Source organism: Rhea americana, unplaced genomic scaffold (genome assembly GCF_003343005.1).
Source record: "Rhea americana isolate MKP2758 unplaced genomic scaffold, rheAme1 scaffold_20, whole genome shotgun sequence".
In the NCBI taxonomy this organism is placed as follows: Eukaryota; Metazoa; Chordata; class Aves; order Rheiformes; family Rheidae; genus Rhea; species Rhea americana.
In genome coordinates, this window is record NW_028186150.1 from 6,495,698 (window position 1) to 6,512,657 (window position 16,960).

A 16,960-nucleotide genomic window follows, 5' to 3' on the forward strand; every position below is an offset into this window, starting at 1 on the left:
TACATTCTTTATTGTTTAATTAAAAGCAACATTTAGCATGCATGCAGCTAACTGTTCAGACATTATGACATAGYGTCCTGTTTATCAACACAAGCTATACAAACAACACTTACTGTACATTTTATTTTAGTATTAATTAGGCTTTATTAAATTTCATATGCTTATCAAATTATCAAACATAAGATTTCAGAACCCCAGAGAAATATGCTGCAACACATAGAGCTCTATGTATTTGTAACGCCTCAGTTTTTCTACCTGGTACAAAATAAGTTTTATGTATAGCACTTAAGCACACTCAGTGCAGAATCACTCAGATGCTCTACCCACTTGGAGGCAGACAGCATAGCAGGATCTAACTTAAGTGCTTGCCTTTAAAACTTCAGGACAAATGTATTGCCTCTTATATAAGCTTCGATTTCAGCCAAAGAACACGAGTTCATTGCACYGGCCACAGGTGAATGTGATGACAGACCCAGTACCCATGTGGAACAACAAGCATATAAAAAAAGTTTAATCACCACAGAATCTTCTTTCCCACATGTCTGAAGTACAGCCTTTGGCCACTTTCTATGCTCCCCCTCTCTTGAAATATTTCGAGGAGGGAGTATCTTTTTCCCAAGAACAAAAGTGAGTTGGGATCCAGTTCTTGGCTCTGCCTTGGGCCTTCAAGAGCCTACGAACGTCAACATTTTCTCACTCAGGGTACTTGCATCAAGGCATGGCCTTTTAGGAAACCGTTAAAGGGCAAACACTTCTCAGACTTCAGGACATCAGTCAGGAAGGAGAGTTGTCTTTAACAATCCAGATTTCATGTGGTGTCAACTGGGGCCAGCAAGGCGTAACCACATTGAAGTGACTTCAGCAGCAACATGCTGATTTTTGCCCTGGGGCTGTTCGGCCCCATGTTCTCCGAAGCATACTCTGAGTGAGTATTGCTTTAAGCTGCTCCAAAGACTACAAGTTTCTGTTAGACATTGATTTTTCATCCCCTTTTCTTCAGAGATTATTTAGGAATGCTTGATGACAAACCTCCCTACTCMAAAAACTCAACCCCCTGCGACAGGCCCAACAAGAAGAAAGGAGACAAAAGGTTCTCCCACAGGTTTTTATTTTTCACATTCTTCCTTTTAGAGAAAGTTAGGCCCCTTTGATCATCATCTTGGGCAGAACAGTAGCCTTGTGCTGGTGATGTAACACTGGCCTCTTTCACAACTAGAAACAAAATGTGCATTGATGGTTTTTTAGTAGGAAGAGGTTTTTAAACAAGTGAAATAGCTTATTGTATTTTATTACTTCTTGAAGAAAGTACATATTCCAGCTACGGTAAGTGGCATTCCCAGCTACAGTAATCATCATCACTCAAAGAGGATAAGAGCTACGCAGATACAGTAGGCACTAAATTACACATTTTTTGAATACCTGACTTATTTCCAAATCATTGTGCATATCTCTGCTCAATCTGTTCTTTGTCTGCTCTCCTTTCATAAAAGGAAACCAGAAGCAATCCTGTGCTCCCTGCCTCCCATCCCGTGCTGGGGTTGTACTGCAGGAGCAGATCTGTAACCCCGAGCCGGATGGCTTTCCACGCTCAAGGGTGTTTGATCACAGCTCGGGCACCCTGGCCTAACCCAAGCTCCAGGTGGAGCCCAACCCTCCACATTGTACAGAGGTCACAAATATTTATAGGAAGMAAACCTCTCCAACTTTGTTCTAATTTGAGTGCCTAATCCAAAATCTTTGCGCAGTCCATTCTCAAGCACACTTCTTGCTGAGGGGTCAAGAGGAGCTCTGGCTTTGGCCTGGCAGAGACATGTCCCATAGCTAGCAAATGAAGTAGCACACCTGTTTAAAGGAGTCATGAAAAAACAAGCTGCGAAAGAAAGCAGAATCAATGCCCAGTTTCTAGTCTTAATGTTGTTAATATGCAAAACTTTAGATGAGATTTTATTCCATTTTAAGCCCATCAGTGTAGAAAAAAATAAGTCTTACTTTTAAGTATAGGTAGAATCTTTGCTCCCCTTCTAAAAGTACAGAAATAAAGCCTGGGGAGGGGGAATGCCTATCCTATATACCACACATGAATAAACAGGTGGGCATTATTAATTAATAATGCCACAAAAACGAGATGTGATACACTGAGTCAGCTCTGTCATGTAGTGACAGGGTCTTCCAATGTTAGATTCTAATATTTTCTTTAAAATCTTCACCTGTAGGTATTCTGTAACATCTCTGGGTAATCCCTGCCTGTAATTGCCTACCTTTGCTATTAGAAAAATTTTCCTAATGTCTAACCTAAATCTTCCTTCCTAGCTCCACTTCAAACTCATTATTTCTCCTGTTCCCTGTGGAAACAGATCAGTGGCAGTCTCCTTGGTTACACGGTGCCATGAACAAACCCATGGTCTCTTATCTGAGCCATATTTATGATTAGCAAAGCACTCTCCACTGGGTAAATTCTCATGACTCTTAGGTTTGATCTACCACTTTCAAATGCAAAAACTGTTCRAAAAAAGAAAAATCCAACAAAACAACTGGAAGCAATAAAAGTCAAAAGCTTCAACAACAATCGCACATTCCTGCTACATTTAAAAAATTAATGTAAGACTAAATAAGGACTCATACATAGAAGTAGTAAAGAAAGTGCCAGAAGTCCTCTGAAATCCCTGAGCAGCAATGGCAGGCACCTACATTTTTGCAAATTCTGCGGAACCCAAATACCATCTCTACCGCATACCTCATCAGGGCACAAAATAGAAGGACKGGGGACAGCTTGGGTGAGACGACATACTGTATATTGGTTACTTCCATATGGAAATTCAGAAATCACTATTTGAAAACCTTAATCTAATCTCAGCTCCTGCAATCTGAAACAGATGTATGCCTCTATACACTTGAAATGCCAATATATTACACTGTTGCAATTTAGCATGGATTTATCAGCAAATTGTGTGCATATATGTTTTTCTTCCTTATGAGTATAGAATAGGYATTCAGGAATTTTTCATACGAAAGAGGTACAGCTGTACCTTGATATACATGATTAGGCAAGGCCTACTGCTCTGAGCAGTCTAGACAAGGAGGAAAATAGTTTTTGGCATGGACAGAAAATATGTTGTTACCTCAAACTTGACACTAGATCCACCAAAACCAGTATTGTTCATCTGTTCATATTTTCCAAAAATCTAGTTTCCAGAGCTCCACAGTGAAACACCAGTGTATTTTCTGTTATTGGTGGTGGTGTTTTAGGATAAGAGAAAGGCTTCTAAATTTCAAGCATGCAAAGACGATATACTTAAATGTAGACCTGAAATGCTCAAGTGGCAAATAATAAAAAGAAACAATAACCCTTAYATATAGAATTGTGCATTATATAGTTTGTGCTGTATGTAAGGCTATGTGTATATGTTAGATGTGTCTGTATCTGCATATAAGCTCTTGTGATTTKAAAGCTAATTTCTTTATCATGAGTCATGACTCATGAGTTAGGAATTCCTAGAGCTGATAGAGCTTGTCAACCAGGACACTTGATCCAGAGACAGAGAGAAGCTGTGAAAAGGTCAGCACAGCTTACTTCCCRCAGGACTGTGGGACTAGAGGATGAGTCATGGCTTAGTAGAGGGGCAATCTTGGAGAAATTGCACTTTATGCTGCCCATAAACTTCAAGTCCACAGGTAATTCCATAGTTCCAAAATATTTCAGTAGAGCTAGCTTCCAGATCTTATAGGAGTTTTTTTTTTTTTTTTTTTTTTTTTTAAGTAAATTTCTCAGACAACAGTTTGAGCTTCTGTGCAACAGGGGCAGCTTGTTAATAGGAAACTTATAAAGGTCCAAAACACCTACCGTGCATTCAACACATTCAAATATAGCCAAAAATGCCATCAACTTCGTTAAATGATAAACTAAAGAATCTATCCTGCCTATGCGAGGAATACTGGTTTTGTGTCCACCTTCCAGATACAGTTGTTTACAAACCCATGTAATCTTTCTGTTCAAGAAACCAAGAAATAAAATCAGTCACCCTGCACGTAGACTTTCTGCATGCACCTATTAGTAAGAAATGTTCTCTAGAGTCTCAGCTTCGTGGACTCACTTTCCTTTTCTGTTCATCTTTAGCATGAAAAGATGAAATCACAAGGGTTTAAGTTGAGGTATTTTGCCAAGGGTGATAGTGTTAAGTCGCACAGGCTTCTACCTCAACAAAAGAGAGGAAGAAAAAGTGGTCAGCCAGSAGAGAGAAGGTGGAAGAAGTAACACTGCAGCTTCTGACAGCAGGAGGTTTAAAGACTGCCTATGGAAGGAAGTACAAACACTGCTCCCTAAAGGTGGTAGAAATCAAGCAAGTCTTTTTGTTCCTTCTCTGCATTGAGACTCTTAGAGATTTCTATATCTACGAGCTCTTTAACCTGTTGTCTTAAAGATTCAGGTGATATTCTGAAATTTGGGATAAAATTCCTTAAGGATACTGCTAGAAAAGGAAGGATTTAAGTATGTGCTTAATATTATATTTCAACATGCAATTAAGTTCCACTTCCTTTAGCGATGTCGTATCGATCTCATTTGCATTAGTTAATTTTCTTGTTAAGACAGGCCTTCAACAGCCGTAGCATATGCGTTATTACTATTCTATTCCTCTGAGCCTCTGTAAGATTTATCTAACAAACTGTAAGCTTTAGCCACTAAAATACTAAGGCATAATAGATTGAGTTGCAGATTAAAGTTCAACCTGYGGTTCTTTCGGGGGCGGGGGGTGGAATTAAGATAGAACCAAAAAGATGTAGCCCAGCATAGAACATTCTCTGCTGTTACTTTTCTCAGCCTATAGAGCACGTAAAGAGAAACATAACATCCAACAGCAATGCATAAGCCAAAGTTTAGCCATACGTTCTCAATATCCTAACTTTTGGATGCATATGCTTTCAGTGTCGTGGCTCTTTAAAACGACAGCAGGCAACAGCATAACAGTATTCAAAAATTGTTAGTGATAAATCAAGCCTTACAGCTAAAAACCTTCTGTGACAGAAAATTGAAAAAAGGTTACTCTAATAAAGTAGAGGTCATTTTATATGCTTTACACAAATAGAAAAGCAACAGTCCATAAGTCAACCCAGAGTGTGGTGGAACCTAGTCCAAGGATACCTGTCTTCTCCAGAGTCTTTCCTTTGCAACTCATTGTTTATGCTGTTAGCCCAGCAACGTTTCTGCCTCTGTGTCCTCAGGTTGCCCATTTTGACCTTGTCTAGTGCTATATATATATATATATATATATATATATATTTAAAATATATATATATATACACACATACATATATAAAAGCTTAAGCATATAAGCATACATATATATAAACATATATAATTAAGAAAGGTCCTTGCCTTCTTTCCCACTGCTTCCAGTGTGCTGTTACAGMCCCACTGGCACACCTTTTTCTTCTGAAGATAATCCTCAACTCTGCTTCCCAGCAGGGAACAGCTTTCATACCCACCCAAGCTTTTCAGCATACCCATTATTCAAGGCAAACCAAAATCAAAACCATTAAGACATACATATTAAAAAAGATTCTCCCCTGCCTCTAGCCTAGCAGGAGTTAAATATAGCTCCTGTAAAGAAACTGTATTTTCCATTTCTGTATAGGTGCATTTAATGGCAAAGCTATTTTATGAATTCATGTTAACAGTATTCCTAACAAGCATATACTTCCCAACCCTTCACACTCCTCCACTCATCTCATCTGGGAAAYACTATACCATACTCTGGTTAAGAGCCAAAAGAAATGGGGTTTCCATTGCTTTTACTCACTGTGCAGCACTGCAAGCTAGAGGGCACATCAGATAGGTAAACACTTGGTCCGCCTTTCTGTAGCGTAGGGGAAAACTAAAATCCTCAACTACATGAACAAAGTCTGAAACCTTGAGCTAAACTTCTCTTTCCAGGTTTTACTAGGAAATTTGAAGGATTTTTCTGATGCTTTCTGGCATAGCATAGTGAGGAAGTACCATACAAAGCTGTCACTTAGAAATACGCTAAATAAGAATTTGCATTTTTAAAAAAAATAATTTGTTGCATTTCTGAAAGTTGTGGGCATTAATGAATCTAGGTAAGAGTTTCAGCCCCTGTATTGGCAGTCAGTTTATCTGAAAGCAAGACCAGGTTTTAATGGAGTTGGGGTGGTCACAGGAGAAAATCTGCACCTCAATAGCCTASTCTAGGAAGTAACAAACAATATCTGTGCTCCTTTGAGAGCTGAGGACTACCAGTTATAGCAAATGAATTATCATGGTGAGATTACAGCTGAAATATGTTACTGCAATGTTGCTAGGAAGGCAGGGCAATTTATTCCAAATTCTATTGGMAGGGAAAGAGGTGCTTGAAGATGTGTAAGTCATGACATTTTTCTCAAGTAAATAGAGAGGAAATTTCTTGCTCTCTAACTAGGGTAGCACTCCTGTCATGTACCTAAAACATTTTATGGAAAACCCTCAGGTTTCCAAATAAGCACTGTGGACTGTCCTCTAGTTTTAGAGTGGCTTTGGATGGAATAGCCAGACACAGAACTCTGAGTCCAAAGTCACCAGAAAAAATTCTGCAGGTGGGCAATTCCTGCTTCTGGTACCTCGAGCCGAACTCTTCCTCATCATCRAATCCTTACAAGAGCCACCTCTGCTCAGCTAGCGGAGTAGAGTTCAGCCACGTTTGGATTTGATATCGTGCACACATGCTTAGTCACTTAAGGATCGAGAATTCCCCTTCCTCAGTGTTCGTCCCAAAGGTTAAATAATGAAAATAAAGTCAGTATGCCGGCTTTCCTAGGGGTACAGTCAGTCACATAACGCATGATACGTTTAGGGAAAAGTCAATGGTGAAAAGCATTTAGCAGTATTAGTATCTGTCGGTTAGTGATTTTTTTCAATCCATCCAGTTACTAACATTCAAAAATCATTAGTGTTTTCTCACTTTTTTTAAAAAAAAAAAAAAAAAAAAGAAAAGAAAAATCCTGAGAGGTTTGTCCTGTGACAGGTAAAACGTAGTTATTAAGCCATGATGTCTTTCTTTAAAACTAATTTTAAACCAAGGATCATGTACCACTGCCACTTCTGCAAGGCTGCTCATAATTGCTCCATGCAATGCTTTGATTAATTAAATCACACTAGAGATTGTTTCTTAGTAACACACCTGGTACGCTCTTTGTTGTTGGCGTTCATTAAAACACTGTTTCATGCTGCAAAGCACCATGAAAGGATATTAATCAGCTAAATTGCCATTAAGAGTCATATCAATATTTGCTGCACACTGATTGTTTTTCTAAATCTTCCACAAAGGACATTTTATTGAAATCTCAGGTTGGTAACTAACCATATGACAGTAAACCCAAATTAAAATGCTTTATTTTCTCTGAAAGAAAAGGAAAAAAAAAAATTCTCCGAACCAAGAAAACCCACAAAGCACACACACAAAAAATAAAATAAAGGCAAATGGGAGGGGGGTTGTCTGCTATTTTAAGACTAGGAGTAGCATGTAGAATAAACTGAAGTTAATGTGCAGGAAAAATAGAAACACTCATTAGCGTCTGTACTGTTCCCCAAGCAGAAAAGTCTCCACTTTGCAATGCAGCATTGGTAATTAGGTTCAGTTTCAGAGCCTGAGCTGAAAAAAATGCCCAGGGAATCAAACGTTACTTTTCATTATTAATGTGAATGAGAAAACGTTTCTAAGTATTTCTTGTTCCTAGCAACTTTCTGTTTATATATGATCAGCAAAGACTTTGAGAAGTTGAAGGTGAGCCAGTAAAAAGGAGAGTGGCTTACTGCTAATTATGTTGGCTACTGTAATTTCTTCTTTTATCTCTGCTCCATTCAAGTCCTACATACAATTAAAAGTTGTTTCTGTAGGACATCYGCAGGTGCTGCAAATTTTGTCACAAAGCGCAAAACATCATCTAAGGTTTCTCACAGCCTCCAATGTATTTTACCAAGGATTTTACAGAYCTAGATTGTAYTTYTTCCAGAGTCAGCTCTTAGCTGTAWTACATGTACGCAACAGCGAGGAGAAAGCTAGAATTATGCTTTCTGCAGTGAACCAGCCCATGCTRCTGGCAGACCAGAGCATACTGTGGAAACAAAGTTTGTTCCAAACCATTTCCTCCCAGTAATTATAAAATGTAATGCAGGGAGGGGGCATCTGTTGGCCAGCTCACCTTCTGAAATATATCAATTATTGAACAGTTGAAATCTTTTGTGATCAAGAGGTCCTTCTTCACAGCATATACAAAAGTCTAGTGAAAGGGTTCTCTGGTACTCTGCACCACAAAGTTAATAATTTGTACTATTATGCAACCAAAAAGTTGATTATACAACTTCATATATCTTATTTGTGCTTGTTATGGACACAGTTTGGTTATTTTCACTATATTACATCTCAGTCTGAGCTCCCACAAGACATGCGCGCTGATCAGCAATTGCATCAACCAAGACCTCATCTCCTCTGAAGAACAGCATTTGCCTCTCTCCACAAGAGGTCCACAGTTGCTCTCTAKACTTGAAATTTGTCTCTGCTGAGTCTAGACCAAGTCTCCATCCCTCTCACAGAAAAAAGAGAAGTCGTAAATTCCTGGGAGTTCCTACCTCAAGCATAGGGCAACCTGCAGATCCACATCACCTCACTGCTAAGAGGTGATGACATCTGAGGTAGATGTTTGTAGATGAGATTCCAGAAGCTAGAATAAAGCCTTTTTTTTTTTTTTTTTTTAATAAGTGAATTAAACCCTGGCTTATCTAACATCCTATCCCTAGATGGTTCTTCCACAACAGAATCTGATATAATCTGAGGCCATTCCTGCCCTCCAAGAATTAACACTCTTTTCCAGACACTTTCTTTGAGCTCATACTTCAGCATCGTATTTTGTTTCTTTGAGAAAAGACTAATGTAAGGAGTCTACATTGTACTGAWGAAGTCATTTTCAGGCAGATTCTCAGTAGGTTTTAAGTTTGCTTTTTTTAGAGTTGTTTAATTTTGAATGCTTTACACATGTAGTTCACAAGACTACAGCACATGTAGTAGGTAGAGAAACTAGCCACGATCCAGAGAAACAAAGGGGTGATAATTGGCACTGCCTAAGACAAAGGTTCCTAAACCTTCCACTTCGCCAGGAACAGTCCCATCTGCTACCCTTCACAGATCACTGCGACACTCATCTATTTTCTGTCTCTCCCCTTGGTCATGAGAGTCAAAAGAAAGTCTAGCTTGCAAACACAAGTTATTTTTTTAGATTATTTATATTTAGGTTGATCATGGAAAAKGCATTCATTTTCTCATACTTAGAAACTGCACAAACCAAAGCATCTTTTATAATAAAATAGAAAGAATGTAGAGACATAAGAGGCTTATAGAAACCACACAAGAAATGCATATCTTTATAGTACTTTCTGCTTATTTTCTTGTACACGTCAGTTTGTTCTACCTAGCTGTTTGCAACAAGAAATAACCACTAAATGATGGGGCATGCTTGAATTAGAGCTTGTAATTCCTCCCTCTGAAAAACACARTTGTGCCACTGACTATTATGAACCATAGCAAACACTGAAAATTTGCCCTAAAAATTCAAATTCATTCCAAGAACTCCTGCTACCATTCCTGGGGAAACATTTGGAAATATTTACAAGTTCTCATCTCTGTTACAGTCGTACTCCAGCTAGAACAAAAAGCAGGGTTTTACAGAGGGGCACAAACGATTAAGTAACCGTTCAAGCTCCTGGGAGCACGAGGGTGCCCAGTCCCAGGTAAGCCAGTCTCTTACCAGCTAAGAGAACCAGGTTTCGGTTCTGATCTCTAGTGTTGCACATGCACCAGCAGCTGCTATTTGCATTTGGTTTGAGGACAGAGAGGCAGCAGCTCTGCCTGCGCACACCTGCTCCGTAAGACACCCGTGACGGCTACGCAGCTCTCCCAGGTACTCTCTCCACGGGGACGGCATTCCTGGCCACGTGGCCAGCGTAAAACCAAACGGCCCCAGTGGAAGCTGCAACGTGGCRAACAGCAGCAGCAGGGTTACATGACCCATCTCGTGTTGCCCAGCTTTCCCTTCTCGGTATTTCTCAAGGACACGACCAAGGGTCTTCTCCACGAGGCCCCTTAGGAGAGGTTACGCAGGCAGGGGAATCCCTCGTGCGCGGGGTCGTGCCGGAGGGATCCTGGCACATGTGCATCTGCCAGCCCACGGCCGGACGAAGAGTAAAAGCAGCATCCTCACGTGCTCTCGGAAAGCTCACCTTAGCTCATTTGTGATAGCATTTACAAAATCCAGCCTTTCCRAGTTCCTGCAGTCATTCATTGTCTCCATAACATTTTATGTTCAAATTCATTATGGATTTAACTTGTTAATATACATAAGCAGTGATCTGTTCGATAATCATAAGGCTCTGGACAAAATGCATTTAGATAAAGATAATTAACTTAAAAAGGGAGGGGGGAGGGGAGGAGAAATGAGAAACTGCTTTGAAACGCTTTAACTTTCATTTATTTATGGTTCTGCACCATCCAGGGCTGCTAATAGCCATTATAAAGCAACAATGCCTTGCATTTATTGACAGGGAAATTATCGCTTCTAGTTTTTCTTATTATCCTGTATACCACAAATGAGTAAATCACAGCCAGCCAAACCAAGGTTAAAATCAAGAAGATGCATTTTAACAAGATACTGAGAAAATTAAAAATAACCTTCCATCTATGGGAAAAAAAAAAGTTGTTAATTCATTGGATTTTGTGGATTCCATGAACTGATAAGCTCTGCAGCTCAGGCAACTCTGAAATTAAATTAGGTTTCAGAAATGAATATTTCATCTTTAAGATACTGTTGCTTGGAGACCTGGGAAAGGAAGGGTGATTTAACACAAAGACATGGGAGTTAGTTACAAGGGGCATCGTTTTCCACTCCAACAGGCTCTGGAACATACCATAAAATGCCCAGAACAAAACACTGTCATGAATGTAAAAGAATGCATGTTGCACACATTATTTTAATCTGAAAAAGATCTTTTAGCCTACTTGCTTCCAGCTCAAGCAATTAATTTTGACACCATCCAAATAACAATAAAAAGATAAAGAATAAAAGGACAATTAAAGAAGTTGTTCAAGTCAAACTTCTATTAACTCTTCAGTAAAAACTCTTCAGCTGGAAAACGGTCCTAAAGCATTCTTCCTTAACATTTCTTTAGTCCTAATTTTCAACTACTCCTGTGTTCCCAGAGCTCAAATTAAAGCATGTTGGCATTACTGTATGTTTACTATACACAGATTACAGTCTTTGAGCCCCCACTTCCCCCAAACTGTACTGAAATTAAAGAATTAGGGTGCAACCTCATGGCTTATAACCATGTCAGAAATAGAAGAAAAACTGAGGAACCAGATAGGGAAAAAAAAAAAATCCTGGCATCATCCCATACCCTGAGAAACAAGTGCACGTGGAGCACCCCACCTTGCTGCTGGCTTTAAACTTAGGTCTTACAGCTAGTGACCCTTACAAAGCCGCCGCAATTTTGTTTCTGGTTTGCAGGACACAATAGCTGATTTTAAAGACAAACAGGCAATAAGAGACAGCTACTTTCCTGTGAATAATTTGTGTTCACTGTATAACGCTGAGGGTAACCACCTTTTCAAAAAAAATGGGAGGGGGGAGAGCCTCTGAAAGAATTACTGTTCTTTGCAGTACGGGTGAACGTTAGGATAGGAGGTTGATAAGCTATCTACTCACAAAGTGAGTGTCATCTCACAGGCTGGGCTTGATTATGGAATCAATCTTAGCTATCTAACTACATCATTTAAAAAAAGAAACTGAAGGAGGGGGGCAGGAGGGAAAGGCAAGCACTTCTAAATTTAGAGTAGTGTGCTTCAGAAGTCTTATGGAGATGGAAGTGAATGTCTGCATTAATGGGAATATGTTGTTTCCATATTGCAAATGTAGTGAACTGATCACACAAGATAAGGCAGTCTCTTGGAATAAGTGACAAACTAATTTTTCCTTGACAGAAGGCAACTTAATTTTTGCAAAATAAGATTTCAGCTGAAGAGGATTGAGACACCAATACGGATGTGTGCATTTGCATGTACATTAGAAATCTCATAGCATTTTTCTCTAAATTACTGCATTGGAGTTCCTCTAGGAACATGACCATTTTCCAGAGTTTGCTATTTTCTCCTTAGCTTAGATTCCAAATTCAGTTCTTCCAAAATAGGTGTGTGTGTGTGTGTGGTATACATATATGGCACTATCCTTCCTGGAGCTTTTAGGGAGAGGAAGTTTAAGACTTTCAAAAGGAAATTATAAGTATTAGTGAAAGAAGACAGAGGATATTCTATTTGTTCAATATCCTTTCAGAAGACCAAAAGTCAGATTAAATGCAGTCAGATCACATCTCTAGGAACAGCCATAGCAGAAAAGTCTGACCAGATTCTGGTCTCTTTATTTAAGTGTTTCTGCTGTCTGTCTAGTACACAGGGTATCAGAATCTGAAGGGGAACAAAAGAAGGGGGAGTGCATGCCTTCAATATATACTGAATATATTTGTATTATATATATTTAAATAGATGCTCTGTGCAGCTGAACCAGCCTGCTGATAATCTAATTGATGATGAGAGGTGTTGCTAACAAAACACCAAATATCTACAGAATGGGATGGTCCAATCACAAAACCTTAGACTACTGTAATATGTCAACAAAAATAGCTGAAGACTCAATTCTAGCATTAGGTAAAAGACAGACTGTATTGAAACCAGCTGTCTCAGGGAGTCCAGATGGGATCTGTCAGTGCTTCATTTCTATTCTTTTCTTCTGCTGAAAACTGATAGGCAACCCCAGGCAAAAAAGCAACCCCACATAACTCTACCCAGCCTCAGTCCTGATAAAGCTATTAAGTCAAAGTAGCAGTTTATGCTTTCATCAGTTTCAAGTATCATGGCAAATTGCAAATCAATACGCATTTTTAATAATTATCTACAATTGAAAACAAAAATAAATCCTTCAGCATTTTTGTTTAGTTTTTACTCTATTCCTTCTTTGGATGTACTTTTTTCTACTGATACGGACAGAATTTTATTATAAATAGAAACCTAGGCAAGAAAGTCTATTATTGGAGCTTCTGATATTCATCTCTCTTTGCCATGAACCACTGAAGCCACTGAAAATTACTGTAAGTAGTCAGTATTCAGCCTTACTTTGATATCACCCTTGGGGATGTGCAGTAGTGTAATGGGTTACAACTCTCTTCCCTCCGATATGTCTTTATAATTGGAGATTTGACAGTGTAACTATTTCATAGTATATTTTTACTGCCATACTATTCTTTCTCCTAGCAGTTTATGAATGACGTACTGTTCACGCTATTGTGTCTGTACCAGCTTCAGCTTATAGAAAACAAGCTGTAACTGCTACATTTGATTACTATTCATCTAGTAATTTATTCAGTAAGTTAAAATATATTTCCCTAATTTCCAGCTCAAAGCCCATCTGATTACATATTCCAGCTTAAGCCCTCCAAACTTCCAGACTCAGCAGCACAGCTCATGGCCTACTAGAAATCAATGGTAAAACTCTCACCAATTTCAGCAAGGCATGGTCGGGTACTTTATATCTCACACCACTGTCATACGTGAAGGTGTACTTATACTGTTCAGTCAAACGTTAGTTAGCATCCAGGTCTGCCCTACAGTTCTTCAGCTACGTAGCAATCAAATAATTGCATCCATGCAACAGAAGTTAGCATTGAATTTACTCTGAAAAAACACAAATGAGAACATGAAGAAAACTTTCAATTAGCCTCACAATGTGACCACTGCTAGTGCTTTTACAACTACACCAGATAAACAACACTAGACAACCAGAGCCGATTACCAGAGGTAAAGGACCAGCCTGTAGATCCTCAATACAGCTTCAGCAATTCATTCCCAGAAACACACCTATTTCAGCGTTCTGCTGCTACAGTAGGCTACCAAGAGAGTCCTGGAGCTATGAAATGGTCTTCCCATCCAGACAATTTCCTCATAATCCTAGCAGCTCCAGTTTGCTGTAAGGAGGTTAAGTAATGTTTAAAAGAAGAAAAAAACAAAAAAAAACAAACAAAAAAAAAACACACACACACAGGAATTCCTGATCTGTAGAAGCCTTCATCATATAAAAGACCTGGTTTTAAGTTCTTGCCTTCTCTTAGTTGTTTCTCTGGACTTGAAGCAGGATTGCCAATGCCAAGAGACGGCTGTCCTGCAGCAAGGAGCTCCTCTGCCTCTTATTTTCATTGGTCATTGAAAGTGAGCCTCAGAAGATCACTCCAAAGCTTCCGAGAGTTCCTCCAAAAATCAGTATATGTGCAAGTCACAGGAGTTCCCAGCCATTCACCTGAGCAGTATAAGCACTGCAATGAATTTCCATGATGAGGTTACATAAGTCTGGGTTTTCTTCCCCTCTCCACAAAAGTTTGCAGTGGATCTGTTTTCTTCAGCTTTTTCCAGAAGCAGAAATTTTTAGATTTCCAAAAAAGCACTTATTTTCTCTCAGGATCACAGTTTTCATTATTAAAACTATAGATTCATCAAAAGATATATCAGAAGAAAGAGGATAAAGAGAAAGATCATTTCCTAGAACAGCTTAGTTTAAAGAACAGATTAGCAGTACTGGAAATATTTAAGTGACCTGCAAAGAGATCTAGGTTTTGAAATTGTGCATTATTATCTATCTGTTCTCAACTAGAAGAGTCATCCATAAAGATATTTTATTTTTCAAGGGTGAAGCACTGCAGACCAATTACTGACAACAGTAATTTTCACCTATCTTTGCTTACAGAGTTATAGTTTCACACTGCCTGGAAATTCTTCCTCCTCAGTGATACTGAAGTGAATTTTGTCCCTGAGAAGCACCCTACATCAAGGAAGAGTTTTTCCACATTTTTTTTTTTTTTTTTTTTTTTTTGAGATTGATCTGGTAATGGTTAATATTTCTGATTTTAGCCCAGCAGAATACTTCCTTGGTTCAGTTCATAAATTTATTAAGCTGCTAACTAAATGTGTAAGTTCAGAATGCACCAACTGGAGAATAAAGCAACAAAAGAAAGTGGCTTGACATCTTAATGTTTCTTTTTTATAACTTTCCGTGAAGCTTTGGATTTGCACCATTTACTCCACCGTATTCCTAAGACTAAAAGCAGGGGAAGAGCTGAATCACTCATTTTCTTATTTCCCAACCTAAAGGGCTTTTTTCTTAAACTATAGTGATTCCTTAATTTAAGCATAGCTTTTTGTTTTTTATTTTCCAGTTTCCATGCCAGTGGAACTTGTCCTACAGCATTACTCCATCTTTGCAAAACATAATGGAAACAGACAACAAACATTCCAAAATAAAAACAAAGCCTCAGAGGACTACTSAGCAATCTCATTAAATGGGATTCTGCTAGGCCAAACTATATGAGTATTTCCCTTTTGCATGGTATTCTRGAGACATATCATTGCTTTTCTGTGSCAAGAACAGAGGGCAGTTAAAAAAAAAGTCAATCAAAGAGTTCGTTCCAATGAATCCCRACACGTTACACTAGTCCACCTCCGTTTGTGGCTCACTATTGAGAAAACTGACCAGGAACTGGTGATCCTTACACATACAACACGTATTTACGTACATTTATAGTTAATATGCAGACCCTAGCCGCACAGACACGTACTCCCCTCCTCATTTCTGGGGCAGGCTGCTATATTGGCTTCAGCTCCCGTCAGCCTACAGCTACGTGTTCCCCATCCCTCGCTCACAGCACACGCGTTTACGCTGGTCGTGTTTGAGAACACACTGGTGAACTGAACTGGTCATTAGGCTGGGAAGCCTCCCACGTCCAGGAATATTGAAGAATCATGCACATTTAYTCATGCTGAACAAGGGTTTGTTATGTGCACCCCTAAGCTAACTTGTTTTGACTGCTTTGCTATTTCGTCACTACTTTTCCACTCTGTCCTTCTCAGCCCTCAATAAAAGGGTCCTCCTTGCTTGGCAGTAGGGCTGCCCAGTACTGCCCTGCCTAGATGTTCAGGGCGTGGATTTCTCTTTCGTATTGCGAAGAACCTCAAACTTCAGCAAGTTYACAGAAACACCTAATGCAACATCACGCAGCGTGGCAGATGACATGCTGTCTGCTGCAGTACGATCCAATAGCTAGGCTTTTGAAAGCAGCTCTGAAGTGAGTCTCTGCACTCCAAAAATTAGGAGAAAAATTAATGAAAACAGTTGCTTCTCCTTACTCATCTCTTCTCAGCTTCTTAGTAGATTGGATTAACAGCTGCCAGAACCCAAAAAAAGGTGATCAATCATCTAAAGTGAAGACGATGCAGAATGTGCTAATATGGACAAAAAAAAAAGGCATTTCTGGAGTTACAAAAAACTTGCAGTATGTGGAACATGCCTCATTGTTTGGGAGCATTTAGATTTAGACCTGGGGTCATCTTAAAGAAACGTAGAATATTTCAAATGCAAAAAATAGTCTTTACTGTACTTCTGCAAGGTAAAAAAATAAATAAAAAAATAAATAAATGTTTGATTTCTTCTTAGCCTTGTCAGCCTGTGTGTATTTTTCTGGTCTCCRCAACTGGAGCAATACAAAGCCATCAACTCCTATTCGCTTTAACGTGAAGTCACTTCCACCTTTAGTTTTTCAGTAAGGCAATGTGTGAGCTGCAAACAACATGAAGGAATTTAATTCCTCCATACATAAAAATATTTCTAAAAGAATCTAATTATCAAGGAAAAAAGGTTCTGTTGAWCATATGATTAATACATCTAGAGTTTAAAAGAAAAGTTGCATCTAAACCTGACATTATTCCTTTAAAAAGCATTTATCTTTACTTTATGACTGAGTTAATATTAAATGACAAAACACACAAGGGAATGATGAGTTGTTCTTCCATCAGTGGAAGGTGAGGTGAGACAAGAACAACTGCTGCTA